The sequence below is a fragment of the Zosterops lateralis genome (assembly GCF_965231275.1).
Source record: "Zosterops lateralis genome assembly, contig: HAP1_HAP1_SCAFFOLD_49, whole genome shotgun sequence".
In the NCBI taxonomy this organism is placed as follows: domain Eukaryota; kingdom Metazoa; phylum Chordata; class Aves; order Passeriformes; family Zosteropidae; genus Zosterops; species Zosterops lateralis.
The window spans coordinates 380,092-407,896 of record NW_028154614.1 but is presented as its reverse complement, the minus strand read 5'-3'; the positions used below and the strand labels follow the sequence as shown (position 1 = coordinate 407,896).

Genomic DNA, 27,805 nt, shown 5'->3' with positions numbered 1-27,805 from the left:
ATTGTATTATTTCAAAACAAACGTTTGAAATTCTACAGCCTTTCACCCATTGGAACAACCACCACACTTAGAGATGGTGAGAACTCTTCACATGCAAGTTGTTTCAGCGTACCCAGTATAGCATTTTACACAGGCATGTAGAATGCACTTTATACACAAAAAATCTTAAGTGCATCTGTGGGACTGAAATAAACAGTGTTCTACTCTATGCTTTTAATACATACAGAAAAATGTACCTTAGGCAGTTAGAAGATAAATAAATGCTCAACAGAAGGCATGTGTGGTGCCAACGTTTATCAAACTGCATAATATAAATGTAAAATATATTAACAATACATAGTGGCTAGCAAATTTGATAATTTATTTAATTTGGTATTTTTATGACTGGTTTTGCTACATTTTGACAAAAAAAATCCACACTTGAAAAAAAATTCTGCAGATCATGATTTAAGAGTACCTTTGTGACAAAATCTTTCAGCTGTACATTGCACACAGTATTTTAAAAAGAACTCTTGATAATTATGGGAATCCAATACTAGCATATAGACATGTCAGTATTAATCAGAGAAGAGCTTTAATACGTGTGTAATCTAGTTGACCAAGGCATTTTCAAGATGTATGTCAGCTTTGAGGATACTGCTCTTTATATTTTGTGTTTCCATTTGTATACAGAAAGTGACAAGCTGCCATTAGCATGAGTGACAATTTGAAAAATGTTAGTTTATTTCCTCCTTTTAACTGTAACAGAAATTGAGTTACCGCTTAGCAGCAAAGATGGGTGTAAAGCAGCAAAATGTGTGTTAAAGTGTTTAGTAACTATTATCTCTGATAAAAGTCTGAGGTCCATAAAGACAGTATGCAAAATGTTAGTACTTCCCCGTAATCTTTAGTGTGAGAACTCAGTGGTTTTTGCTACATTATATTCTGCTTATTCTGATTTTGTCAGAACGGCTCCACTGCTGACCAGCCCCAAACCCCCAACAACTACTGAGCATCAAAATCTGCCTTTGAGCAGTGAGAGAAATACAACTCCTCTGACCTCCCCCATGTGCTGTAATGCCTGACTTATGAATATCCCTCCAGCAACCACTTCCACCCATACACGTTCTGCATGAGCGTTTACTGCCTTCCATGAAGTTCAGAAATTGGGGCCTTAGAGTTGAATTTCTTGTTACAGCAGGAGCTGATTTGTATTTTATGGAATCCTATGTACTTTAAGCACTGTAAAACAAGGGTAGATGGTTTACCTTCATGTAACAAATAATCAGTTCTGAAGTTAATGTGCAAAACTCATGCAACTTGAAGGTAATGAAGGGTGTGCTTATCAAAAATCTTGTCAAAAAGCTGTTACAAACAGTTTTTTGAGACCTCCAATATTAAGATTACTTGACGCTACTGCTAAACCAAGCTATTTTAAACTGAAGAAATACATGGGGTGGGGAAAGAAAGAATCTTATAAATAGCTGGTTTATTTTTAGCTCAAAACACATCACTGCTGCAAATGCCACTGGAAGGCTGCAGCAGGCCCCAGTTCACCATAGTTTCACTGTTGACAAATTCTGATACACATAGTCTGATGTCCTCCCATCACGTTTAGAATTACAAAACTGCAGTTTAACTTCAGAATTTAATTCCGATGTTTCAGTAATGCATCAGTGCTGAAAATTATGGGGAAGGAGAGAACTGACGTCAGACACTGCTGCAACAGTTAAGCTTAGATTATTACCTATCGAGTAATGGACTCAGACACTGTTCACATTAGAGCACCTCGGAAAACACTATTTTTGGGTAGTAAGCAAGCTGTAAGTACATCTTTAAAAATGTACTTCTAATATAAACACATTTTGTAAGTATTTCACATAAATTAAACAACTGCAGAATGCATTAACTGCACAGACAGAATGGAAGTTCAAGCAACACTTCAATAACTGCAAGACTACTTCAAAATTCAAGTTACATTTCCATACTCAGTATTACTTTGCAAATATTATTTATGATAGCACAGTTTTTTTAATAACATGAGAATACATGGCAGAAATCATGTGATATTTTTAAGTGAATCTGGCATTACCCCTCAGTACACATCTGGTAAACCACCTAAGTTTGGGGTAAATCAATGTATCAACAAGAAAGCAGAGAAAAGTCTGCCACTTCAGCCATCCTAGGAGAATCTATTTTCAACAAAAAGTTGACATTCGTGTTGAAGTACTTCAGACTGTGGTTATATTCTCAGCAGTCTTCAAGGTCTTGAGACAGGACAAAAACCTCCTCAAGAGACTACTGTAGGCAGTAGAGGTGTTGCCAAGATCATGTTCTTTTACATATATTCTACTGATCCCAATTCGAGAAGGTACTTCAGTATGCACGTACACTGAAAGCTTATAGATTCAGTGCCAGTACTGCAGCTAACAGGATGATGACCTAATACTGCTGACTGTAACAGCCTTTCCTTAAAAATACAGTGTAAGAAATGTTAGCATAAACTGCTGCAAAAGAAGAAACCCTTGAAGGCATGCAATTACTTCATACAAATATGTGTAAACACGGAGGAGACCTGTCCCTGCAGCAGTTTCTTTCAGTGCGTGGCTCCACAGGGGTTGACAGAGGTCTGGCAGCCCATGTTGTGCCCTGTCACCTGAACCTTGAACAGCGTCCCGTCCGCACACATGCACAGCTTGAAGCGCAGCCAGTTGCCGTTATTGAACTGCTCCCCGTGAGAAGAACTTGGCAGTCGTGACGGGCTGACCATCACAGTTCCGTTCAGGATGATGCTGTTTTCCTAGTAAGGAGACAGGAAAAAAAAAAAAGAAGTTGTAGAATTACAACTTCTAATGTAAATAAGGCATATTGTTTTTGAGAAGGACAAGCTGGTTTAATGGATAAATAACACGTCTAGGATGGCTGTAGAATCAACAGTAAAAAAAAAGGTATGTATGCAAATGTTTAATTTTTTAATAACAATTACAGCAATGCCTGTGGATTTCTTGACTATATACAGCAATGTACTTTGCTATTTCAGTGGTGTATCGATATTGAGAAAGACAGCAGTAGGGTGACTTTCCACTTTACATTCTTATTAGCAAATGCAGTAAATATAAAATATGGACATGAAACAGGAAACAGTGTTTGAATTCATGCATGAAATTCATTCACATTTGAAAGTGCATATACCTTTATTTTTATCCTTTTTTTCCATCGTTCTATATATACTACCATCTTAATCTCCAAAAATCTTAAAGAAATGCCAGTGAATCTTAGAGCAGCAGCACAGAATGCTCCAAACTATATGCTCTGCTCTTCTGGCAAACATTGCCATCCCTGGTTAAGCTTTCAGAGGAGATTAACTTCCTTTGGTATTCATGCCAGTACAGAGGCCAATATATTAGCTTTAACTGCATTGTAGGTTTTTGGTGTCTTAATAGTGGTAAATCAATATTACCTGGAACTATTCAACCACTACTTAACTGCAAAGTAATAAACCATCTATTTAAATCCAAATGACTTCTGTGCATGAGTAATTTTATAAAATTTGAAATGACATAAAGCTACATCAGTTTACTATCAGCCTAGATTTGAAACTAAGCTGTTAGAAGAATTGCTTTAATTTGAAATACTTACTGCTTTAAGTTCCATGTTTCCACCCATTCGAAACTCAATTGTCTTGCCTGTGATGAAAACACCTTCATTTCCCCGGACAATGGCACGACCATCAACCTTTATGTTTAGATCGCTGGTTGCATTGCTGGTAATCTAAGAACATAACCAAAAAAGCTGTATTACACCTTAATGAAAATGTGCTACTTGCATTTGTCTGAGTAACTTTAATTACCGTAAGAGTAGTGCTGTGCAATGTAATAAAAACCTTGAATGTACTTTTTGCCCTTCTGCCATTAGCTTCTGCATATTTGTTATTTCCCACGTTCAGTTTCAAAACAAGATCAGTGAATTTTGGAAGGTATGTGAAATTAATTTTTCTTGTATAAAAAAAACCAAATTTATATGACAATTTTATGAGATACACAGCTAACACTTGTACCAAATACAGGCTTCCTGTTAAGACAGATGATGTAAATTTACCCCTCATTTTCACTTAACCTGTTCCTCCTGTGTATTCATAGTTGTGAGTGGTTTTTCTGCAACACGATTGCTCAGTGTTTCCAAAGGCACACTCAACCCTCTATAAAACCACTAACCCAACTCTGCTTTTACACAAACAAACAATGGGCTGTATTCTTATTACTTACAAAAGATAAGAGACATACCCTCTCTGTAGAGGCCTTTTGTACATTCAATATTTTAGCTCCATTTGGCAGATGAAATTCATGGGTTTGTTCGTGGGTCAACAAATTCCATGCCAATATCGCTGGTAATAGAAGTTTTGTCTTTTTCCACGCTAAGCTTGGTTGTTCCTTGCTGAAATACAATCTTCAGAAACAAAGTCATGAACTTAATGATGTTTCAAATTAGCAATGTGAGTGTAATTCTCTAGTGTTGCTCACAGACTTTCAATTCATGTTATAACTTACAGGCTGATTATTCCCAGTGATCACCAAGTCTTCATTCCGTCTCCCTCCTACAGTGCTTTTATATAAGGGATGTATAACACCCATGTCAGACACTTGCTTAAACCGCAGTAAGCCACTCTCATGGAATTCCATACTGTCACAACCATTGGGACCAATTCTTACCACTGCCCAGATAACCAGGGTAATCTGAAAGAGAAACACATTTTCAATCATCATGTTGATTGTTCGGATCTTCCTACCACAATTATTGTATTAATTAGATGTTTTATTTGAACAATTATTAATATCAATGTTTAAGTGAGGTTTAAGTATGAGTTTACTGTAGTCTGTTCCTATTGAAAACATCATAACACATTTAATTATGAAAAGCATTTAAAATTATTTTTAGACTTATTAGAAACAGTAGCTAAAATTATTTCTATATATATAAAATGTTAAATTGCATCCACAGTTACATCTTTCTTTTGTTTAAGGGTAACCACTGACTAAACAGATTTCCTGAACAGTTCAGCTTGGTATATACTTAACGTTGAACTGCAAGAATGCATCCTCAGAGATGGATGTGCAATTACAAAAAATAATTTATTATTTCTCATTGACCAAGCAATAAAAATGTGGTTATTAGAACAATGAAGTTTTAAAGTGCAGTACCTAGTTAATTCTAAATGTTCACATACAGCTCTGTAATGTAAAATATAACCATATTTTATATGCCATATATCCTGAATTCATATGTACTAGTAACACTTCTCATGGGGTGACCATGAGAACCGAAATAACCATGCCTGAATTGACACCATTCTTCCATCTAATCTTGCTCAGACTACAAAAGAACTAAAAAGAAAGGAGAAAAGTGGGAATCTCCTTCAGTACATTATAAGTCCTTGGCCATCCTGGAAGTTTTATTTTTTTAGTGAACTGTCAGAATGAAACACGACCTAATGTTACTTACGCTATAGCTATTATACTCACAATCAGATTGATGACGGCCAAAATAAAAAGAACAACAATCACACATATGGCCAAGTTGCCTTTCCTGCCACGTAACCCTGTCTTATGGAGACGGTCTTCATCAATTGGAATGTATCCTGCTTTGAAGTTGCTGTTGTGCTCCTTATTAACGTTCCTGCGTTCCACAGCCTTCTCTCGCATAGACTTCTTCACCGGGCCGTTAGAGCTTTGCTGTAACACAGGGCATGGGTTAGCTTCAAAAGGCACGTAAATTAGCTACAATGACACACACATATGTATGCAAACAATGTAAACTGACTGGTGGAATATACTGGATATTATGTTGAGAATAATTTTTCCGTCTGCCACCCTGCTGTCAGAATACACACTTAGAACCACAGCAACCTCTGCTAACATAATGACTAAATTTAAAATCCAGATACTTTCAGACAATATACGACTTTAATATTTATCATGGCAGATGGGAATTATTAATTATATTGTTACAGTTAAAAACCTAAAACCAGCTACCAAGAAATTCATCAAGTTTTTACCTCTCAGAGATGATACAGGACATAATCCTGCACGTCATCTGCCAGTACACAGGATTTTAGTTCCCTCCGTGCTCATATGTGATAGACTCTCAGTGACTATTCAAGAAGAGCATGGTGGATACAGTTTTTAAATTAGTTTGACAGTACAGGGTTTGCATTCAACTCCTGTTGCTTGCATGCAGCATCGAGAAAGATACTGTGAGGCTTCACACCTGGCATGGGGAACTTGGCCGGAGTGGCTTTCGTGTAATAATCTGAAGTTATGACATTGTAAGGGATTTCCTCTCAATGTAACAAATTAATAGAGGAAACTCTTGTACATATTCGTAGTGAAAATAAATCTTTAATGTATTTTTGTAGCTGTCCAAAACGGAACGGTTTGTTATTTAGGGATTCACATGTTCAAAGAAGAAGCTTGATCTTTTGGACGGAATTAAGTTTGTTCACTTGAATCCTAAAGCTACACTTAAGTGACTGCACTTGCACGTTCTACGCTGAAGTAGCAACACCGTGTTTTCTTCTGCTGCTGAAGAGCTAAGAGATAGTACTGAGAAAGGTGCTTGACCTGACAAGTTTATGGAGATGTTCGGGCCCCGTGTGGCCCTGCAGAGCACACACGACCTGCGGGCCCCGGGGCACCCGCCGCCTCCCGCCCCGGCCAGAACCCTGCGCCTCAGTGCAGTGCCGGGCACGCACCATTGCCGTCTGTGGCACACCCACGCCTCGGGCAGCACGGCGCCGCTGCGGGCCGCCCCGCCCCGCCCCGCCCGGACAGCAGCCTCGGGCCGCCTCTCCCCTCCCCGGCCGAGCGGGTCCCGCCCGCTCACCGCGGGCCCGGTCCCCCCTGACCCCGGCGGGGACGGCGCCGCCGCCCTCCCGTGCCCGTGTCCCGCCGCGTACGGACCTGCTCGGGGCCGGCCGCCGCCATCTTGCCCCGCCGCCGCCGCCGCGCGGGGCCCGCGGGCGCCCCCTGGTGCCGCTCCGCGCGGCGGGTCCCCGCGCCCGCTGCCGTTACCCGGCAGCGTCACCTGGCGGCCGCGGGCCGTACCCGCTCCTCGCTGCCCCTCTCCGTTACCGTGGCACCGCCGCCGCCGCCGGCCGTACATCACCATCGCGGCCGTACGGGCCCGGGGCAGGGGCACCGGGCCGGCTGTACCATCGCTGGTAGACCCGCGCCGCCCGAGGAGCGCTCCCGGAGCGACATCGAGCCAACGCAACACCCCCAAGAGCGAGCTAACATCCTGCCATGGCCAGAGACTTAAAGAGTTTGGTGGGCGCGGGGAGCGCCCGGGAGCTGCAGGAGAAGCTGGAGAACTGGCATCAGGACTACGAGGTGGGTGCCGGCGCTCCCGGGCCGGGGCGGCCGCCGCCGGGCGTTGCAGTGGCCGGTTTGGGCCCCGTCCCGCGCCCCTGCGGTTGTTGCCCCTCACACACCTCTGAGTGCCAGCCCCGGCTTTTTGCCTCTTTGCCCATGGCGAGGCTCCCTGAAAACAAGGGCCGGAGGTTGAAAGTGAGGTTTGAGGCACACTGGCTCTAAACAGGAGAGAGCGTTGGAGTAAAAGAGCGGCAGGTGAAAAGGACCCGGGGCGGGCTTGTGCTCAGGAGAAACCGGCCGTGGGCCAGAAACGGGCAGGAGAACGGGGGGGAAAGAGGTGCTGAGGCGGAGAACGGGCTATCCAGCACCCCAGCCCTTCTGGGAGGGGAAAGAGGCTGCTGCAAGGCCACACGGCCCCGAGGGGTCAGAACGGGACTGAGGGAAGAGTTTCGGCTGCAGAGGGAATGTAGTGGAATCCAGGGAGTGACAGGAAACTGAGGAGGTGAAACAGTGGAAGAAATAGAGAAGGTGTGAAATTAGGGAAAGATGAGGCAGAGGAACATGAAACTTGTCAGGTGTGACTTTGCTCAGTGGAAAATCGTGACAGAGTTTTCACTCCTGCATCCCCAGGTTTCTGTACCTTCAGGATGTAAATGGGGCTTGTGCTCAGGTCAGGAGCCTGTAACCACCTGCTGTGTGCTGTGCTTGGTGAGGAAAGAGATGCAGCGTTTCCAGGGAAAATCAGCTATTTTCTTTTACTTTATGGTTGGATAGGAGTTACAGTTACATAGCCAGTGTAACTCTCTGCAGGATTCATGACAAAGGACAATTTTAGGGAGTTTGAGAGTAGCTGGTAAAGCTACCACAGAGGAGGAACAGTGCCGTGCATTTCAAAATCTTGCAAATGGATGGTGAGGTAGACCTTAGGAGGGCTGAGCAGCAGTGGGGGCTGACCCCTCCATCATGAGTTGGTTGGGAATAGTCTTTCAGGTCTTGGAAAATGAAGATGAACAGTTTCAGGCTGCTGTTGCAGGAAAAGAGGAGCTGGCAGATGGAAACACTGTGTTATGTTGCTGTAATGAGCTGGAAAAATGCACTTTTGTAGCTGTGTTCTTGTGAAGGTGAGCAGGTTGACAGTGCTCCCCCAAGGCCCGAGGAAAGCATATTGCAGCGATCAAAACACAAGCTGATGGGCACATGGGTGGGATTTTCAGCTCTTTTGGAAGCTTGTAAAAACCATACGGAGTCATTAAAACCTGAAGACCTAGAGAGTGATCTATGTGGAAGGTGATACACAGGTTACAGATAAAGATTAAGGAAGGAAGTAAAAAAGTGTGTATTCTTCTGGCAGGTGTAGTTTAAATTGCAAAATTTTCAAAACTGCATTTGCTGAACGTGATGTAGTTTTGTTGTTTCCTAGGCATAGTTCTGGGTTTTGCTCCTTCAGTAGTATATGTTTCAGTTTGTAACTCTTAAAAATCAGGTGAAATTGCGTGGAGACTTCATGTGACTGCTGACAAAGCAAGATAAGAGCCTTTTCCTTGTATGTATTATTTCAGCTAATATGGAAAACCAGATTTTGTTTTTTTTCTTTTAATCCGACAATCTGCTAGATTATTATTTTAATAACTGTTGAAAGATTTTAACCCAGATTCATAATTTCTATGATTCTTCTTTTAGAGATACTTGTGGTTGCAGCATCTTTATAATTGAAAAGGAGTATGTTTTCTCAAGTAGTGAATTATCTGAGTGATAGAAGTCCTGATGCATTGTTCATTTGCCTATTAAAAATGGGAACCTTAAAAAATGAGTATTCTAATGCATTCAGTAAGGAAAGGTTGGAAAGATGTAATTACAGGGGGGAAAACGTCGTGATTGTAGCTTTAAGTAAGAAAGCCCACACAGATGTAGTAATGCATGTTGGGGTTTGTAAAGTTTTATGTACATTTGTCTGTGTTTTATGTACATTTCAGTTTAGTGTACCCCAGTTTTATGTACCCAAAATGGCTTCCCTGGGCCCTGTTCCCCTGACTCCATCTTGTTGTTTACCACTTAAGTTATATAACCCTCTGCGTACCCTCCCTGGAGACAGTCCCTGATTGGCCCGTCCTTCCCGCCACAGGCCCTGTCCATCACCCTCACCCCCCATGCCAATCTCCCTGAGGCCTGGGCCTAGGGATTGGCTGGGTCCCTTCCCGCCTTTTCCCTGGTCACTCCTGGTTGGATCACCCCTCACCCTTGCCACTCCCTGGTTCCTGCTCATTGGTTGTTCTGCGCTTTCCCCACACCCACTCTGTGTTGTATTTAAGCCGGTGCATTTGTTTGCTCGGGGCTCTCCCTGGAGTGCCCGGGCAGGAATAAACTTCTCTGACCCCAAGCTCCCGGAGAGTCCTTCTCTCATTTATCACCGGCTTCGTGGCTGCAGCTCAGGTCGTTGGCCTAGGTGGAGGACCACAAATATCAGGTGTACTGCTACGTGCGCTCCGGGCTAGCCACACAGGGCAAGCGCACGGCGGCAGGGGTGGCGCCCAACGTGGGGCCCCTCAGTGTCAGCGCCTGATTCCTGCAGCGGCGCAGGAAGCGACAAGCGAACCATCGGGTTCGTTGCGGATTACAGTTCCAGGCTGTTTCGCAGTCTGCGCACCTTTCGTAGAGCAGCAGCTTAGGCTGAGCGCTCCGAAAGGGTGAAGAAGGCAGCTCCCTGCACCCGGGAGTCTTCTTCGAGGCCGGTCTACCCTCAAGCCTTTTTCCGAAGACCCTTGGACGGGTAAGTATCCCCAAAAGCCCTTCGCTCCCAGGGGGGAGGAGGTTTCGGGAGGAAGCTTACCCGTGGGAAGGAAAGGGGATACCGCCACCCGGGGGGAGGTGGTCCTTTCCGCAATAGGGGGAGGGAGTCTCGGGGTGACACCCGAGATTCCTAGGCTGCGCAGCCCCCGGGGGAGTGGGGAGGGAGCCTGCCGCGTTTTGGGTCCTTTCTCTCGCTTTTCTCGGGTTTTGGTTTCCAAGGGCTCTTCGCTTTTCAGTTAAGTTTTGTGATTTTCGTTGTTTGTGTTGTGGCCTTGGTGGCTTTGGTCTTTCGTTGATCCCGCCCCGGTTCCGAGGTTCGTGGCCTTGCCGGTTTTTAGTGCGGACGGTGTTGGTTTTTGAGTTGTCTTGTGTTTTGAGGCTTGTTGGTTGTGGTGTGGGCGCAATTGATATCGGATAGCCATGGGTGCACGGCTGAGCGCGCCACAGAGAGAAGTGCGTTGTAAAGTTAAGAGTTTGTTGGTTGCTACAAATTTCAGGTTTTCTAAGGGAGATTTAAATAAGTTTGTAAGATTTCTCTTCCTGCATTTCCCTAAGACAGTTGCCCGATCCGTGGACACTGCCGTGTTTTGGGCTGCAGTGTTCGTCAAATTTGCTAATCTGGCCAAGTCGGGCGACAAAAATGCACTTAAATTCCTTTATTGGGTTCGACAGCTACGAGCTGCATGTAATAGTTTAGAGGGAATGCAGAAAGGGAGCTCCCGGGGTTCGTTGACAAGTTTATGTTCTTCCCGTCCTAATCCCCCTGCCCGTCCTCCCTCTCCCCGGCCAGGAATCCTCAAGGGGTCCTCTAGCCCCGGCCCCTTGAGGGACGGCAAATCCCCCCGCCTGGGCTGTCCCGGCCAGACGGCTCAGGACTCTCGGAGCCGGTGTACCCCGCCGGTAACGACATCTTTCCTACCCCAGATGTCCCCTAAGCCTCGTGTTAGATTTTCCTTTGCAGAGCCGGATTCCCCTGGTGTCCAAAATGGCGCCCTGAACCCCTCTCCACAAAATGGCGGCGGGCGCCTTGCCCGCTCGTCGTCCCTCTCTTCGTTTTTCCCCTCCCACCCTCGTCCCTCCACCCTCAGGACATCATCTAGGAACACCAACCCCTTTTTAGATACTCCTCCCCTTTCCCACAAAGAGTTTCCTCCCCTTTCTCCTCCCATTTCCCCACCTTCCTACTCCGCCCACTCTCCGCCCACAGAAAACACGCCCCTTCCCTCAGCACCGCCCACCGACTGGTCCCGCCCCTCTTCCGGTTCCCACGCCTACCCTTCCGGTTCCCACGGTTGGAGCCCGGAGGGGGAGGGCCTGGAAACCGGAAGCCCCGAACCAAGTGGTCTTCCCATGGTCGCCCCTGTCACCTATCACGGCCGGGGTGGGGCAGCCACTTGGAGACCGTTTCCGCAGGCGGCTATCAAGGATCTCATGAAAACCCTGAAGGAGTACGGACGAGAGAGTCCGTACTTCCAGGGCATGTTGGAGTCAACACTTGCGGGGCATGTGGTCGTCCCTTGGGATCTTAAGCAGCTCTTCCGGTGCCTCAATAATAAAACAGAGTACAAGCTCTGGCAGGGCACTTGGAAAGACCTGCTAGGACGAGCACTCCCTAGCTTGTTAAGAGATCCGATAACTGCCACGGATAACGGTGGGGACCCCATCACCTTAGAACACCTGATGGGGGAGGGTGATTGGAAATCTGCTTCCGATCAGGCAGAAAACATACCAGAGGGGGTGCTGACGGTAATCAAGGAAAAAGCGGTGCAAGCCTTCTGTGAGATGCGGCCCACGGGACCTCTAACATCCTATAGTGAGATTTTCCAGGGTCCGGCGGAACCGTTTGTGGCTTTTGTCGAGCGGCTGACGGCGGCTATTGAGCAAAAGGTCAATAGGGTGGGTGCGAGGGAAGACCTCCTCGAGGAGATGGCATTCAAAAATGCTAACGAGGAGTGTCGCGAGGCCATCCTCAGGATCCCGAAGTTACCTGGGGAGCAGCCCACCCTAGATGAGATGCTCAAGGCCGTCAGTGCTAGAGTCGCCGCTGGAAAACCACGGACCCTACAGAAGAGGCCGTCTGGTCCCCGAGTCGCCGCAGTCTCGCAGAAGGAAGAACAAAAAACGCCCAAGACGCCAAGAACATCTAAGAAACCACCGGACAATCGCCCGTGCTTTCTGTGCGGCCAGAAAGGGCATTGGTCTAGCCAATGCCCTCAAAGGGCACAGTTCCAAACATTTTTGAAAAAGGGGGGAGGTGGGAAGGGAGGACATCCCTCCTCAAAAAACTAGATGAGGAGCGCGGCGCCCCCCGGCGTGCGGATACCAACAGGGAGGGCAACACTGCCGGGAAGGGTGACGTTCATGAAAATAATGATCTTTCTGTTTCTGCCCTCCACAGAAGGATGGTTGTGCCCTGCATGACTGAGACACCTACAATGACTGAAATACCGGACATGACACTTCAACTTGCTGAGACCGAAAGAGCTCCTCTCCAGGACGCCGAGCCGGAAACTAAGACCTTCGTCCGGGAACCCGAGGGAACCCTGACGACCGACTCAAGGTATGAGCCCTTTAGGCTCAAGTTGGCGCAGCCTCTTCACTTGCGGGATCGCGATTGGCACACAGTCGTGGTCTCGAAGGACAGGGGCTCCTGGGACGAAATAGGATGCAAATTTGCCGTGGTGGGAGACTGTAAACATACACCACCTGACATACACATAGCCCCCGGGGTCATCACCACCGACCCCAGGAGGTTCGAATTGTGGCTGCACACAGACCACCCACCCACATTCCTACCGAAAGGCCAAGTTATCGCGCAGCTCATCCCAGAACCCCTTCTCGCCATCTGCCAGGAAATAGGGGACGAAAATGAGACAACGGGGATGAGCTGCACCGAAGATGAAGAAATGAGCATCCTTTCGGTAAGGAAGATCACGCGCAGCAAACCAACAGACACATGCAGGATCAGTGTGGGTGGGGACAGTAAAAACATCAAAGGGGTCTGGGACACGGGGGCGGATGTGACGGTCATACCGGAGAGTTTGTGGCTGTCACATTGGGAACTGCAATCCGTGGGAAAGCACGTCTCGGGTGTAGGCGGGCTTCAATTGGCGAAACAATCGAAGGACGTGGTCCAAATTGAGGGGCCAAACGGGCAATTGGCTTCACTGCGCCCGTTTGTTTTGAACTACGAGACACCCCTGTGGAGTAGAGACCTCATGCAGCAGTGGGGGGTCACAATTGGCTTTCCAGACCCCCCCAAGGTTAACACAGTGGCCATCGACGAGCGCCCTACCTTGAAGCTGAATTGGCTGTCTAACGAACCAGTCTGGGTAGAGCAATGGCCACTGTCTCAACAGAAATTAAAGGCGCTCAACGAGCTCGTGGGAGAGCAGCTGGCCAAAGGCCACATAGTGGAGTCCACCTCTCCGTGGAACTCCCCGGTCTTTGTCATTCAAAAATCAGACAAGACCAGATGGCGGCTCCTCCACGACCTCAGAAAAATTAATGAAGTGATTGAAGATATGGGGTCACTTCAACCAGGGATGCCTTCCCCGACCATGCTCCCCCAAAATTGGAAATTGGCCGTCATAGATATAAAAGATTGTTTCTTTCAAATTCCGCTGCATCCGGACGATGCCCCACGATTTGCCTTCTCGGTTCCTACCACTAACCGAGAAGCCCCGAGGAAGAGGTATCACTGGCGGGTTTTACCCCAAGGAATGAAGAACTCTCCAGTTATTTGCCAGTGGTACGTCTCTTCCTTGCTCGCTCCTGTGTGTGCAGCCACGCACCAAGCCGTCATTCATCATTACATGGATGACGTCTTGGTGTGCGCTCCCACCGACGACCTGCTGGCCCACGTGCTTGACCTTACAGTGGCTTCACTGGCTGCTGCAGGGTTCGAGTTACAGGAAAATAAGATTCAGAAGATGCCCCCCTGGAGGTACCTGGGACTCGTCATCAGTCAGCGGACCATTGTGCCGCAGCAATTGGAAATAAGAACCAAAATTGAGACATTGGCGGATGTCCAACAGCTGTGTGGGACGTTAAATTGGGTGAGGCCTTGGCTGGGTCTCTCTACGGAGGACCTGGCCCCCCTTTTCAGTTTACTGAAAGGGGGAGAAGAGGGGCTCAGTTCCCCTAGGTCCCTTACCCCAGAGGCGGAACAGGCTCTGGAAAAGGTTCAGGAGGCAATGTCCACCAGGCAGGCCCACAGGTGCAGACCTGACCTGCCCTTCCGATTCGCAATCTTCGGAAGGCTGCCCCACCTCCAGGGACTGATATTTCAGTGGGACAATGTCATCCAGAAACTCCCTAAGAGGGACCGTGATGGCAACGACCCGCTCCTCGTCATCGAGTGGGTCTTCCTAGGCCATCACCGGTCCAAACGGATGACAAGGCCACAGGAGTTGATGGCTGACCTTATCCGGAAGGCTAGGCTCCGAATTCGGGACCTAGCCGGCTGTGATTTCGAGTGCATTCACATGCCAATTAGGCTATCATCGGGCCAAATTACAAAGGCAATGTTGGAACACCTTCTTATGGAGAATGAGTCACTCCAATTCGCGCTGGACAGTTACTCTGGGCAAATTTCAATAACTCGGCCTGCCCACAAAATTTTTAATTCGGATTCTACATTCCAATTGGAATTAAAATCAATTCAGAGTAAAAAACCCCTCGATGCCTTGACAGTTTTCACTGACGCGTCCGGGAGGACTCACAAGTCGGTCATGACTTGGAGGAATCCAGAAACTCAGCAGTGGGAGTCAGATGTTGCGGAGGTGAAGGGATCGCCTCAAGTTGCTGAGTTGGCCGCAGTCGTCAGGGCGTTTGAGAGGTTCTCTGAACCTATTAACATTGTAACAGATTCGGCATACGTAGCTGGGGTAGTATCCAGAGCGGAGAACTCCATACTGCAAGAGGTGGACAACCTTGCCCTGTTCGAGCTGCTTTCGAAACTTGTAAAACTGATCTCCCACCGAAAGCAGCCATTTTATGTGATGCACATCAGATCACACACGGACCTGCCAGGAGTCATCGCCGAGGGAAACAGAAGGGCAGATGCCCTTGCTGCCCCTGTGGAGGTGATTCCATTGCCTAACACCTTTGAGCAGGCAAAGCTCAGCCACCAACTCCATCACCAGAACGCCCCAGGTTTGGTCCGGGAATTCCACCTTACCCGTGACCAGGCCAAGGCGATTGTGGCCTCTTGTCCCACTTGCCACCGAAATTCAGTCCCTTCGATGGCCACGGGGGTTAACCCCCGAGGGTTGTCGAGTTGTGAGGTGTGGCAAAGTGACGTCACACACTATGCCCCCTTCGGGAGGCAGAAGTTTGTGCACGTCACGGTGGACACCTTTTCGGGAGCCGTGTACGCCTCTGCCCACACAGGGGAGAAATCGGCGGATGCCATTCGGCATCTGATACACGCTTTCTCCTTCATGGGCATCCCCAAGTCTCTAAAGACTGATAACGGCCCAGCGTACACGTCCAGGGAGTTCTGTAGCTTCCTACAGCAGTGGGGAATAAGTCACAAGACTGGCATCCCTTATTCCCCAACGGGCCAAGCAATTGTGGAAAGGACCCATCAAAACATCAAGAGGGTCCTTAGCCAGCAGTCTAGCATCCTAAGAAACGAACCTCCATCTATCAGGTTGTCCCGGGCCCTCTTTACAATCAATTTTCTAAACTGTTCCTTCGAGACCATGAACCCGCCAGTGACGAGGCACTTTCGTGGGAGTGCACAGTTAGTGCCCCACGAAAGGCCAAAAGTCCTCGTCAGGGATCCAGAAACCTTGAGAACATTAGGACCTCACGATTTAATTACCTGGGGACGCGGGTACGCCTGCGTCTCCACTGACACCGGACTTCGGTGGGTTCCATCCCGCAATGTGAGACCTTATGTCCCCAAGGTTTCCAAGGAGGGTTCCAGGCCGGCTCAAGTGACAGTTGCCTCCTGGAGAAGGAGGAAGAGGTCCGGTACCGAGGGCAGTAAACAGAAAGACGATCCGGCAAGAGGGGCAGAAATTACAGCTGCAGTTACCTTGCCCCACTGGATGTTTCCCCCCGAGGGAGAGGAGGAAGACTCCTTCCCTTTTTCAGTTTCTGTCAATGATCCCGAACCAGGAACCCTGGAGTGGCTCTTTAATTGACTTAAAGTATGTGTTCTTAGTTCTCCCCCCAGGGAAGCCGCGGACCAGACCACCCGATCCTTCGCTAGAGGATGGCCCCCAAGCATCATCATTGCCATCTGGATGATGCTCCTAGCCAGCCTCGCGGGACCAGCGACCACCTGGATGGTCCCCCAGCCCAAGGCAAACGTATGGAGGACCTTGGCCAAGTCTCTAAAGCAGGACCATATCTGTCTGTCCTCCGCCTCAGCAGGAGATCCCCTGTCATCGTGCCTCGTGGGGATCCCGTCCGTAGAGAGTGAGTTCCCCCCTCAACTCTTGCGGTTCAGAGCAAGTTATAATCGTAAGCCCATCCAGGTTAATCATTGGAAGGAAATAGGCCACGATTCCCATCTAATCAAAAATCCCTTGGCGCTCTGGAAGGAGTGGACCTCCCACCTCCCTGTCGTTACCCAAGAACCCCAGGAGCTGGATCTCCTGGGGTCTTCCCCTGCAACCTTTTGCATCCACTTTTCCTTCCAGCCCGCGGCCAACGTCCGAAAGCACTATCGCGAAATCAAGCAGGTATCAGATAACTACGTGGGCCAGTTGGTGGTGCTCTGCCCTGGCCCACGTAGCAACAATCTCCAGCACCCAACCCCTTGCACTTCCCCCGAAAACGTTTTTGATTTGTGGAGATAGGGCTTACAGCGGCATCCCCTCTCTTGTGTACGGAGGCCCATGTACACTCGGGCGGTTAGGGCTGTTTACCCCCAACAAAACTCAAATTATTCATTGGATCAAGAAAAATTCTACTCAGCATGCACCAATCAAAAAGAGAGGCCTGGCAAACCTCCACCCTGATTGTGAATCGGAGATATTGCATTGGTCCAGGGCCAAGGCTACGGCTGTCACGATTTTTCTGCCCTGGGTTTCAATTGCAAAAAACATGGGGGAATTGGCCAAATTGGAGTGTTGGGTGGCAAAACAAGCGAATTTGACGTCTAACGCGCTATCGGACCTCCTTGCAGAGGAGAAAATAACGAGGCAGGCCACCCTGCAAAACAGGGCGGCCATTGATTATCTCCTGCTGCTTCATCAACACACTTGCGAAGAGTTCGAGGGGTTGTGAAAATCTGAGCCAATGCTGTGAATTATTAGAACAGAACACTGCGATTCGAAAACAGCTCTTCTCAATTCTCAATGAAACATCTCAAGAAGGTAAATCAGTGCCTTGTCTAATTACGAACATGTTTCACATATGGCATTTTTTCCAACTCTGGCTCTTTCTGTAAGTGTTCTCACCATTTCTTAATGTGTGTGTTTTTTTAGAAGACTGTCCAGCAGTAAAAAGCTGTCTCCTGCCAAAAGTATGCTGTTCTGCTTCAGGAGGTCAGGTGTGTAAGAAACTTATTTTAAGGGAATAGAACTACATGAATTGATACCAGCAGAAGATCTTTAATGACTTTCTGTTAATATTAGCCTCTCTCTCAGATTTTACTTAATGAAATATATCCTTAGTTGCTTCAGGAGGAATTTGCTTTGTATGAGAAGAAGTCTGTGTTATTATACTGCTTTCCTCTCCTAGGTAAAGATTTGATATTTACATTTACATTTACATTTGCAGAGACATCATAAAAATGCCATTTTTAAAATGTTTATGAGATATTTGTGCTATATCTCTTTCAGAAAAAATAACACTGTGGAAATACATGTGTAAACTGAAGGTGTGCATAAACTCTATGCATTAATTTGTGAGCTCCTTTTATTTTCTTTTTTAAAGAAAAAAACCTCTAAGATTATCTTAACACTATATTATTTCCTGAAGTGTTAAAAAAAGAGAAGTGTTCATGTGTGTTGTAATACCATCGTGCTCCTGCCATGATATTTGGAGTTCGTATGTATTTGGTGTTTACTGAAGGGGTTGTAATACTAACAGTTTGGCAGAAAAGACAGATCTGTTGTGGCTTTCTGCTTTGAAAAAAATAAGAGAGTTGGCTAATTCAGGCTAGGGGAGGATCTTCAAGATCCTGAGATTTGAGAGTGATGTCTCCAGGTTCTTTGGTTTCTCATTTTTACACCTGCTCTGTCAAAACCTTTCACAATTAAAATAAGATGAATAAAAAGTGATATCCTTTAAGAGTCAGAGTCTAGTATAATGCAGTAGAAGGGTTCTGCCAAAACATCCCCAAACCACAAAATAACAATGTAATTAAATGACAGTACACCAGGCATACCAATTACAGATTTGTCATTGCACGTGACATTCAAAATTTAAAGAAAACCCTGTTGCTCAGTTACTTATTTAATTCCAGTTCTAGTTTTCAGAAAGAACAGAAAATCCAGCATTAATCATCTACCAAGATCCAACATTTCAACATTTTCTCATTAATTCATGCGCTTGTCTGCCCACCTACTTAAAAACCCGAAATATTTCAACACATAATGAATAAATCACAGGAAGAAATGTAATGAAGTATGAAAGTAAAGTGGAATTCAAATACGTCATCCATCAGTTACTACCTTCACCATAGATGTGGACAGGTGTTAAGAACTAAGCATAGAGCAGCATGAGATTCCTCCTGCTTCTCATTCCTTCTATGGCAATTCTGAAATCCTTTTCTACATTCAGGAGAAAATGCTGCAATACTATTATTGTTCTGTGTTTTATGCACACTGATATAGCTCATTCATTCCCGCTGAGTTTCAGTTAAGGCATTGCCAGCCTTGCAGAGAATACAGGAACAGTTTTGCTTCAAATGTCCATGGATTTACAAACTGTTTTACCCTCAGTAGTCAAACATACAGAAAATTTAAAAAAAAACTTTGCATTTTTTTTGTCTCTGAAGAAAATTTGTGATCAGCTTCCATTTGCCTAGCTTTCACCCCCTTGCCAGCTTCTCTTTAGCATTCTGCAAAATCCTGACTGCAGCATGATGACTAGGGAAAGGCATCGGACCGACATGACAGAGCAAGGAAGCCAGAGAAAAGAACAGCACACTATTTTTCCTTGTCATCTCCGAGGGAACAAGTGAACAAGTTGTGCTGGCTTTACTCCACAGACACCAAGAAGCAGCCAAGGCCACCTCCGTTTAAGGGGGAGCTCCCCATCACTGTGCACTCTTGTGAACAACAGAGGACAGGCAAATAAAGGCCAAAAATGCAATGCCCAAATAATTTAAGGCAGTGTAAACATTACAAGGTTGTACAAGTAGACAATAAAAGATGACAACTGATTTAAAGCATCAACCACTAAAGCCAGCCTCTTTAAACAAAAATTAGATTTATTATCAGACAATTAGAGCAAATACTTTCAGATTGGATCTGTGGACAAAGGATTTTGTTTTGAGAAGAAAGCACTGTATATTCTTTTCTTTTTGCTGTCAGACTGTAAAAACATTGACTACCCTTAATTCACTTGCTTTTACAATAGCATAGTCATTCATTCCTCACCACACCCATATATACTTTATCTTCTATTCATACTCAAAAGCTAAAGTCACATAAAAAGTTCTATATGACACCTCTAAGGAAAGCAGCACTAACCTTAAGAGTATTAAAAAGGAAAATAAGCGTGATCATTTTTCTAGTTAACATCTATCTCCATTTACAAAATCAGTTTACATTTAAAAACTCAAAAGGAGTGTGTATCTCTGAGGAACAACTTGTATCCACACCAGTGGAGAGGGGTGCACATCAACATTAGTACTTTTACTTGTATCAGTTTTTGAAGCACTGCCTACTTGTCTGTACTCAACATGCTTCTGGTTCACATTGTGGAAGTTCCCTGCACATGGCAGCTTGAATATTTTTAGATGGGACTGAGCTTCCATAGTTACTCCAGGGAATTTCATGAATATTCAGTATACAGGACCAAAAGAATGCTACATCATATTAAAACTCCAACTTACACAGCATGGGAAAAAATACATTTCACAGTAAGTGTTTCACATTACAGATCCACCTTAATTGCACTGCTCCATCTGCTGCTGTGGACATACTTATCTGCCTGAAATTATTGGAGGGGGGAAGCTAAGCTTTCTAAAGTGGCCCCTTTTTTTTTTTTTTTTTTTTTGCCTTGACTAGATTTATGGACTCAAGTATTGTTTTTAAAATGAAGCTTGATTCGTGATTCTAAATACCAACTCTGAGTTATTATATCCTTTTTAAAGGTTATCTATAAAAATATCAATAAAACTTGAAGTTTTAAACTCTGTTTCACCACATTCAGAGGGAAAGCCATGGCAAAAACAGGACAAAAGTTAGTGCTTGATACGAAGCTGACGGGAGCTACTGTAAGTGCACTTCTGAGAAGTGCCCCAATAGGACATCCCTTTCAAGGCCTTCAAAAAGTTCAGAAATGAAGGTGCTTGAGCCAGCAGGTGTAAGCAATTAAACTTTTATTCATGATCCTTTACATATGACTAAAAATGTTCACCACAAAATGCAAACTTGTACTTGTATTCAGCAGTGAAAACAGTCACCTCTTCATAGTAAAGCACCATAGCACATCACAGAAGAGTCAGAAATAGATTTCATTTGTCAATTTTTCTCCACACAATGTACTTGACAAAGTTGAAGATTTTATCGAAGGCTAAAAGTTCCAGAACAAATTCTATAGTCACCTGAGTGTTTGGCAGGAACAGTACTATTCAGTAGCAGTTACTTTTTTCTGCCTTTTTTGTAAAAAAGAGCTATTTTTCACGAAAATGAGACAGACACAATTGGGCCAAACATTGAGATGTATATTTCACCTGCATTTTTCAATGGGAGACAAACAGAACAGTTTGCTAGTAGGAGTACCTACAACAACTATAAGAGCAGTTGCCAAAAAAATGGAAAAAAACCTCCAGCTCATTACAGCTGATTGGTAGGGCCAACCCACTTCCAGGCACCTATAACTCCATTCAGTTTTATTCATTACGTTTAACTTGCATTTCATTCATACTACATTTAAAAAGACAACATGATTTTTTTTTTTTTTTAAGTTAAGTTGTGTACATGTACACAGTTTTGGTAGTCTTTTAAAGCTGTAAAATGTATACATAAAGAGAGTCTAATGACCCTATTACAGATTAAAGAGAAATAACCAGAATCAGTGTTACATACAAAATAATATTCTACCACAGAAACCAATACAGTTATCAAATAATTAATTAGAGAATAAAAGTGTTATACAAAAAGAGAAATGGTGCCTTTTTATCACTTCACAGCAGCATATAAGAAGGCAACGTTAAGAAAAGTGCACAGCAGAAAAAGAATTGTTTTGTTTTCCGAAACACTTGAATTTTTCTTCAGATGTCAGGCTTCTGTCCATGAACACATTGGGTTAGGATTGTTTATATTTTCTCCCAGAGAATGTATTCTCTTCTTGCATGAATTCTCAGTAAGGCGCTTACTCTGACATGTAGGAACGATACATCAGGGCCACGATAATCGCTGCTATTGCTGGGATCACCCAGTTGGACCATGAACTAAAGGGAAGTTTTTGAAAAAGCAGATTAGGAAGTGAGAACCAACAAGTTATAAAAACAAACAAACAGAAAAGTCATTGCTTAAAGAGGTCCTTCCTCCCCACTTCAACAAATACTTCAAATTCAGGGCAACAGAACACCTGGATTAGCCAGTAATACTCCAGACAAGGGAAGAAGCTTGTACAGTAAGGCTTTGTACTGGAGCTTACAAGAAGTTTGCTTACTAGAGAAGAGTAAAACCCTAGGCACATTTAAAGTCACGGTGTGCTGACCAGAATGTCATTCATTCAAAACCCATTTAAGTAGCAGCATCACAATGACACTTCTAAGCACTCAAACTCCCCACCCAGAGGGTCACAGAAGAGTCCTCTGAGGTTTCAGCAGTAGGCAATTGTCAGCAGGATATAACTTTAGAAAGTTTATTCAGTGGTTTTCCAAGCTGTTTTTCAACCCCCTCCCAATTCTGATAGATCTTCCTTCTTCTACACAGAATCCTCTTAGACTTCCCTCAGATGCAACAGTGGTAGCAAATTTTAAAAGCAAGGCATCCATGTCAGTAAAATAGTTGGCAATGGCTTTAAGAGTCTTCCCTTCACGTGGCAGACTCCAGAAATAAAGGCCTGTGCAAAACAAATCATTTGGTAGATACTGACACCCGTCAATATGAGCAATCACTTCACCTTGCAGGCTACAGCTATCTGTAGAGATCTATGCAGTTTCAGGAACTAGTTAATCACTGCATAGTTTGGCCATTGGCTGGATTTATAACCGCTGCTCCAACACTGCAGTTTTTTTATAGCTGACTTCATCCAAAGCCTCCTTGCCCATCCAGGCTGGGCATTTGCCTCGTCGACTCATCTTTTGGCACACAGGACAGTCTGTTCCTGTGCCCTCAAAATCTCTGTTTTGAAGAACACCCAGCTTTCCTGAACTCCTTTGTTCTTAAGGGCTGCTTCCCAAGGAACTCTCTGAATAAGTCTCCTTTATAGGCCAAAGTCTTCCCTCTGGAAGTCCAATGAAAGAGTCTTATTGATGTAGCTCCTGATTTCACCAAATATCAAGAACTCTGTAATTTCATGATCACTGCCCCAGTCGTCCTCAAACCACCACATCACCCAGATATGGTCCCAAACTTAAGGAGATTCCAGGAATTTTGGGGGGAAAATCTAGGAAAAATTGTTGGGAATGACAACTAAGAAAAATCTGGGGAAAATGGCCAAAATCTGCCCAAAAATCACATGGAAAGTGGCTGCAAGAGGCCCAAAATCTGCACTAAAACATCTAAAATGTGCACTTAAACACCCAAAATCTGCACTTTAACACCCAAAAATGTCCCCAAACTCTGGGAGATTCCTGGGATTTCTGGGAGAAAAGCTGGAAAAAATCTTGGGATACACAGAGGAAGAAATCTGAGGAAAATCTTAGATACAATGGCCAAAATCCGCTCAAATCCATGTCACAGAGCCCCAGAGTAGCTGTGATGTCACAAAGGGGCTGTGTGACAGCATAGAGTGGGTTGTGTGAGGTCACAGATTGGGCTATGACATCACAGAATTTGTTGTGTGAGGTCATCAGGCAGCTACAGCATCACACAGGGGAGTGTGTGACATTGCAGAGCAAGATGTGACATTTTGCTGTGGCTTTATGACATCATAGAGAGGGCTGTGAGGTCATAGAGTGTGCTGTGACATTACAGGGTGGCTGCATGACATCACTGAGTGAGCTGTGTGACATCACTGAATGGGTTGTGACATCACAGAGCTAGCTGTGACTTCATAGAAGGTGAGTCTGTGACATCAGAAAGTGGGTTGTGATAACATAAAGATGTAACTCTAGAAAAAGAAACAGGAAATTTCCCAGTGAAAAAATGGACAAATAGGGAAAAAAAAGTCTGAGATTGTAAAAAGTTACATTCTGAAGCTTCTGGAGCAGAAAAGAGGGAGTTTATTGCTTCTGCAAAGATCCAGGCATCATTTTCCTCAGGGGATCCTTGATCCCCTGGTTCCTCAGGCTGTAGATGAGGGGGTTCAGGGCTGGAGGCACCACTGAGTAGAAAACTGAAAGGGCCAGAATCCAGAACTGAAAGGGCCAGGAGACAGATGGGAACTTCAGGTAGGAAAACATGGAAGTGCTGAGGAAAAGGGAGACCATGGCCAGGTGAGGGAGGCAGGTGGAAAAGGCTTTGTGCTGTCCCTGCTCAGAGGAGATCCTCAGCACAGCCCTGAAGATCTGCACATAGGAGAAAACAATGAACACAAAACAGCCAAGTACTAAATAGGCACTAATTGCAAGAAGGCCCAGTTTGCTAAAGCAGGAGTGTGAGCAGGGGCGCTTGAGGATGTGTGGAATTTCACAGAAGAACCCATGGCACAGGGGCAGGGAAAATGTATTGGCTGTGTGCAGCAGTGAATAGAGAAAGGCACTGGCCCAGGCAGCTGCTGCCATGTGGGCACAAGCTCTGCTGCCCAGGAGGGTCCCGTAGTGCAGGGGTTTGCAGATGGACACGTAGCCGTCAGAGCACATGATGGTCAGCAGGAAATACTCTGTTATAGTGAATAAAACAAACAAACAAAAAAAAAATACTTGAGCAGCACATCCTGTGTAGGAGATGGTCCTTGATGTCCCAGAGGGAATTGTGCCGCGTGTCTGCCAATGCCAGCAGGAGGAAGAGGCTGATGGAGCTGCTGTTGGACATTTGCTATGGCTGGACATGGGAACCTGTCAATGGCTAAGGGACAGTGACAAGTCAGGACAGGGTGCTTTGAGCCCAGCCTAGGCCATTTCCTGTAGACTGTCCTGCTGGTGTTGGTGTTTTTGGTGCTGACCCTGACTGCTGACAAAACAGCAACACATTCACTTCAGAGCTGGACTGGGTTGAGGCACAAGATGGCGGATGGGGCGGAGGGAGCCACACACAAGATGGCGGATGGGGCTGAGGCAGACACACACAAGATGGCAAATGAGCCTGAGGCAGACACACACAAAATGGTGGATGGGGCTGAGGCAGACACACACAAGATGGCAAATGAGCCTGAGGCAGACACACACAAGATGGCGGATGGGGCTGAGGCAGACACATACAAGATGGCGGCCAGAGCTGAGGTAGCCATACACAAGATGGCGGATGGGGCTGAGGCAGACACACACAAGATGGCGGATGGGGCTGAGGCAGACACACACAAGATGGCGGATGGGGCTGAGGCAGACACACACACGATGGCGGATGGGGCTGAGGCGGGGCCTCCCAGCACGGTCTGCGGCCCCTGCCAGCCCAGCTCCAGCCCGGGAGCCACGCGGGGCAGCGAGAGTCCTTCCCTTCAGCCCTTTGTTGAACAGGACATTAACAGACACCCGGGAAATGGGCACGATGTGGCACATTTGCTCTGTGCACACAAACATAGACCAGCCAGTTTGGAATGTCAGCTGGCAGTATTTTGATGTCAAGGCAATTCAAATTGGTGAAAATAGGAAAAAACTGCAGGCACTGAACATTTTAAAATAATGGCTTTTATTGTTTCTTCAAAAGAGGGCCAAAAGCATTTCCTGTGCAGATGGACTCTGTTTAGCATCAAGAAGCATCACAAGTGGTTTGGTCCAGGCAGGAGTCACAGTGACTGTGAGGGGATGAAAACGGAGATGGATCTGCTGGAGGCGGATGGTGCAGTGGCTGCTCACCCGCAATGTGTATCCCTCAGGGGACCTATTTCTTTAGAACACCATGAAGACTACAGAGAACTGAAATACAAACCAAAACTGCAGCAGGAAGCCCAGGGCACTTTAGGTTGTTCTCCAGGAGACTCTTCAAGCTGAGCACGGCCATTCTGTTCAGCAGACGCACAGGCAGGGGCTCCTTGGAGCGCTGCTCTGGCACCCGTTCTTTGGAGTAGGGGATTGCAGGGGAAAACAAGAGAAGCCCATCCACTACTGAAGAGGAGCAGTCACTGACAGGAACCAGTGGGTTAAGAAATGTGAGGGGAAAAAAGGCAGAAATTGTGAGGTGACAAGTGTGAGAAATGGGAGTGGAAAAAGGAGAGGAAGGTGAGAGGAGGAAAAGGCAGGAAATACAGTGGGAAAATTCTAAGAAACGTGAGTGGAAAAGGGTGAGAAACAACAGGGAAAAAATGGAGGGAAATGTGAGGGGAAGAGAGTGAGAAAATTTAGTGGCAAAGAGAGAGAAACAGGCAGGAAATGTGAGGGGAACATTGTGAGAATCCTGAGGGGAAAAGAGTGAGAACCAGATGGCAGAGAAAGGCAGAAAACAAGAGGGGGGGGGAAAAGGGTGGGAAATCTGATGGGAAAAGTTTCAGAAAACAGGAGTGAAAAAAGGCCACAAATGCAAGAGGAAAAGTATAAAGAACATGAGGGGGAAAGAATGATAAAAGTGAGGGGGAAAGTGTGAGAGATGTCACAGGAAAATTTTAGAATCATGAGGACAAAAGTGAGAAACACGAGGAGAAAACTTGAAGAAAAATGACTGAGAAAAGGAGAGAAACGTGAGGGGAGAAAAGGGAAGGATAAGTGAGGGAAAAATTGTGAGAAACATGAGGAAAGAAACAAAAGCAGGAAACAGTGGGAAGGTGGGGAAATGTGAGAGGTAAAGTGTGAGGAAAAGGAGCTGAAAAGGGTGGGGAAAATGAGTAAAATTTGGCAGGCAAACATGAGAGGAAAACTGTGAGACTCGAGAGGGGGAAGGGGTGGGAATGTGAGAGGGAAAAGAGCAGGAAATGTGAAGAAAGAAAAGGAGAGAAGGCAGTATTGGCATAGGAGCTGAAATAATTCCTAAGACATTCCCCCATGCATTTGCCCATTGATTGCACAAGCCCAGGGCTTCTCTGTATGTCCGTCTCCACCTGTGCCTTGATTCCTGTTTGGAAGCAGTAGAAGTGGCAGGATGTGCCCAGCAGCAGGAGCTGCTCCAAGCTGGGAAGGCGCCAGGTGGTGCTGATTTCCAGAGGCTTCTGTGTGCCAGGTGAGGCCAAGGCAGGAGTGGGTTGAAAGGTGCTGGTGCTGCTGCTCCTCTGTGCCAGAGAGCCCCGGCTGGGCAGGGCACGGCGCCCACTGCACTGCGGGCTCTTTCTCCTGCCACAGCTGGGCACAGCTGGCAACAAATCCCCATGACTTGTGGGGAAACCAAGGGCTTTGTGGAGGCTGCATTGCTCTGCACACACCCGGGCCAGCTGCAGCACAGAGCTTTGGCCCCCAAAAAGGTAACCCCGAGGGAAACAGCTGGAAAAGGTTTAATTTTCACCTTGCAATAGAAGCGACCCAAATGCAAGTCATTAAGCAGGGCCCAATCCCTGGTGCCAGCTCAGTGGGAGAAAGGAGGCATGACTTTATTTCAGTGCTGGGTGCATGGGGAATCACTTTTCTAACACAGGTGCTCACTCAGAAATCTCACTTGCTAATTTGTAACCATGGAAAGAAGACCTACTCATTACTTTGCTGAAACTCACAGGCTAAACATTCTCTCCAATTAGTTGACATATTTAAATCACTTCTCAGAAGTTACTGACAGGAGAGTAGGGCTCTCTTGAGGGTCTCTGGTGGTAATTTGGGGAACATCCCATTCCTCCAATTCTCCTCTGATGCTCAAGAGCCTCCTACAACCACTTTCTTCCCCTACTAGTAGTTTTCCAGCTTCTTTCTTAGGAGGACTACTCTATTCTCAAGGCTAAGGTAGCCACTTGCACACATCCATCACTGCACTGGGGGAATAGAGGGCTCAACACTGTTAATGCAATGGGAATTCATGATTTTTTACAGTTCAGCGTTTTCTCAACACCTTCCTTCTCTGGGAATTGCTCACAAGCATTTCCTCAATTTACTGTGAAAGTATTTTTGCTTTCTGAAACCACCTGTGTCTTTCCTTCAGCAATTCAGAAAGAAAACACCAATTGCCTCCTGAAACCCTTCTGTTCCCTTCCAAATCAGTTCACTGCTCAAGCACAAGGCACAGGCACATCCCCGAGTCCCTCAGTGAGATAGGAGGTAATATTTTGCTGCACCTGAGAGGGTATTAAAAAAAAAAGAAACAAAGTAGTTGGTCCTGGGTGTTGTTACTTAGGGTTTGTGTTTGTTCTGGTTA

General features: G+C 46.0%; 1 protein-coding gene and 1 pseudogene across 2 annotated transcripts in view; one reads left to right on the top strand and one right to left on the bottom strand.

The window, feature by feature from the left end:
• Nucleotides 1-27,805, top strand: part of LOC310923362 (serine/threonine-protein kinase PAK 3-like) — a 288,333-nt gene that overhangs the window by 177,832 nt on the left and 82,696 nt on the right. The gene's annotated exons all lie outside the window — the stretch shown is intronic.
• LOC310923381 (beta-sarcoglycan-like) lies at nucleotides 700-6,978 on the bottom strand (annotated as a pseudogene). Its single transcript has 6 exons — nucleotides 6,936-6,978; nucleotides 5,499-5,708; nucleotides 4,527-4,712; nucleotides 4,263-4,425; nucleotides 3,619-3,750; nucleotides 700-2,779 (listed from the first exon to the last, which is right to left on the bottom strand). The product of its transcript is annotated as a beta-sarcoglycan-like (transcript).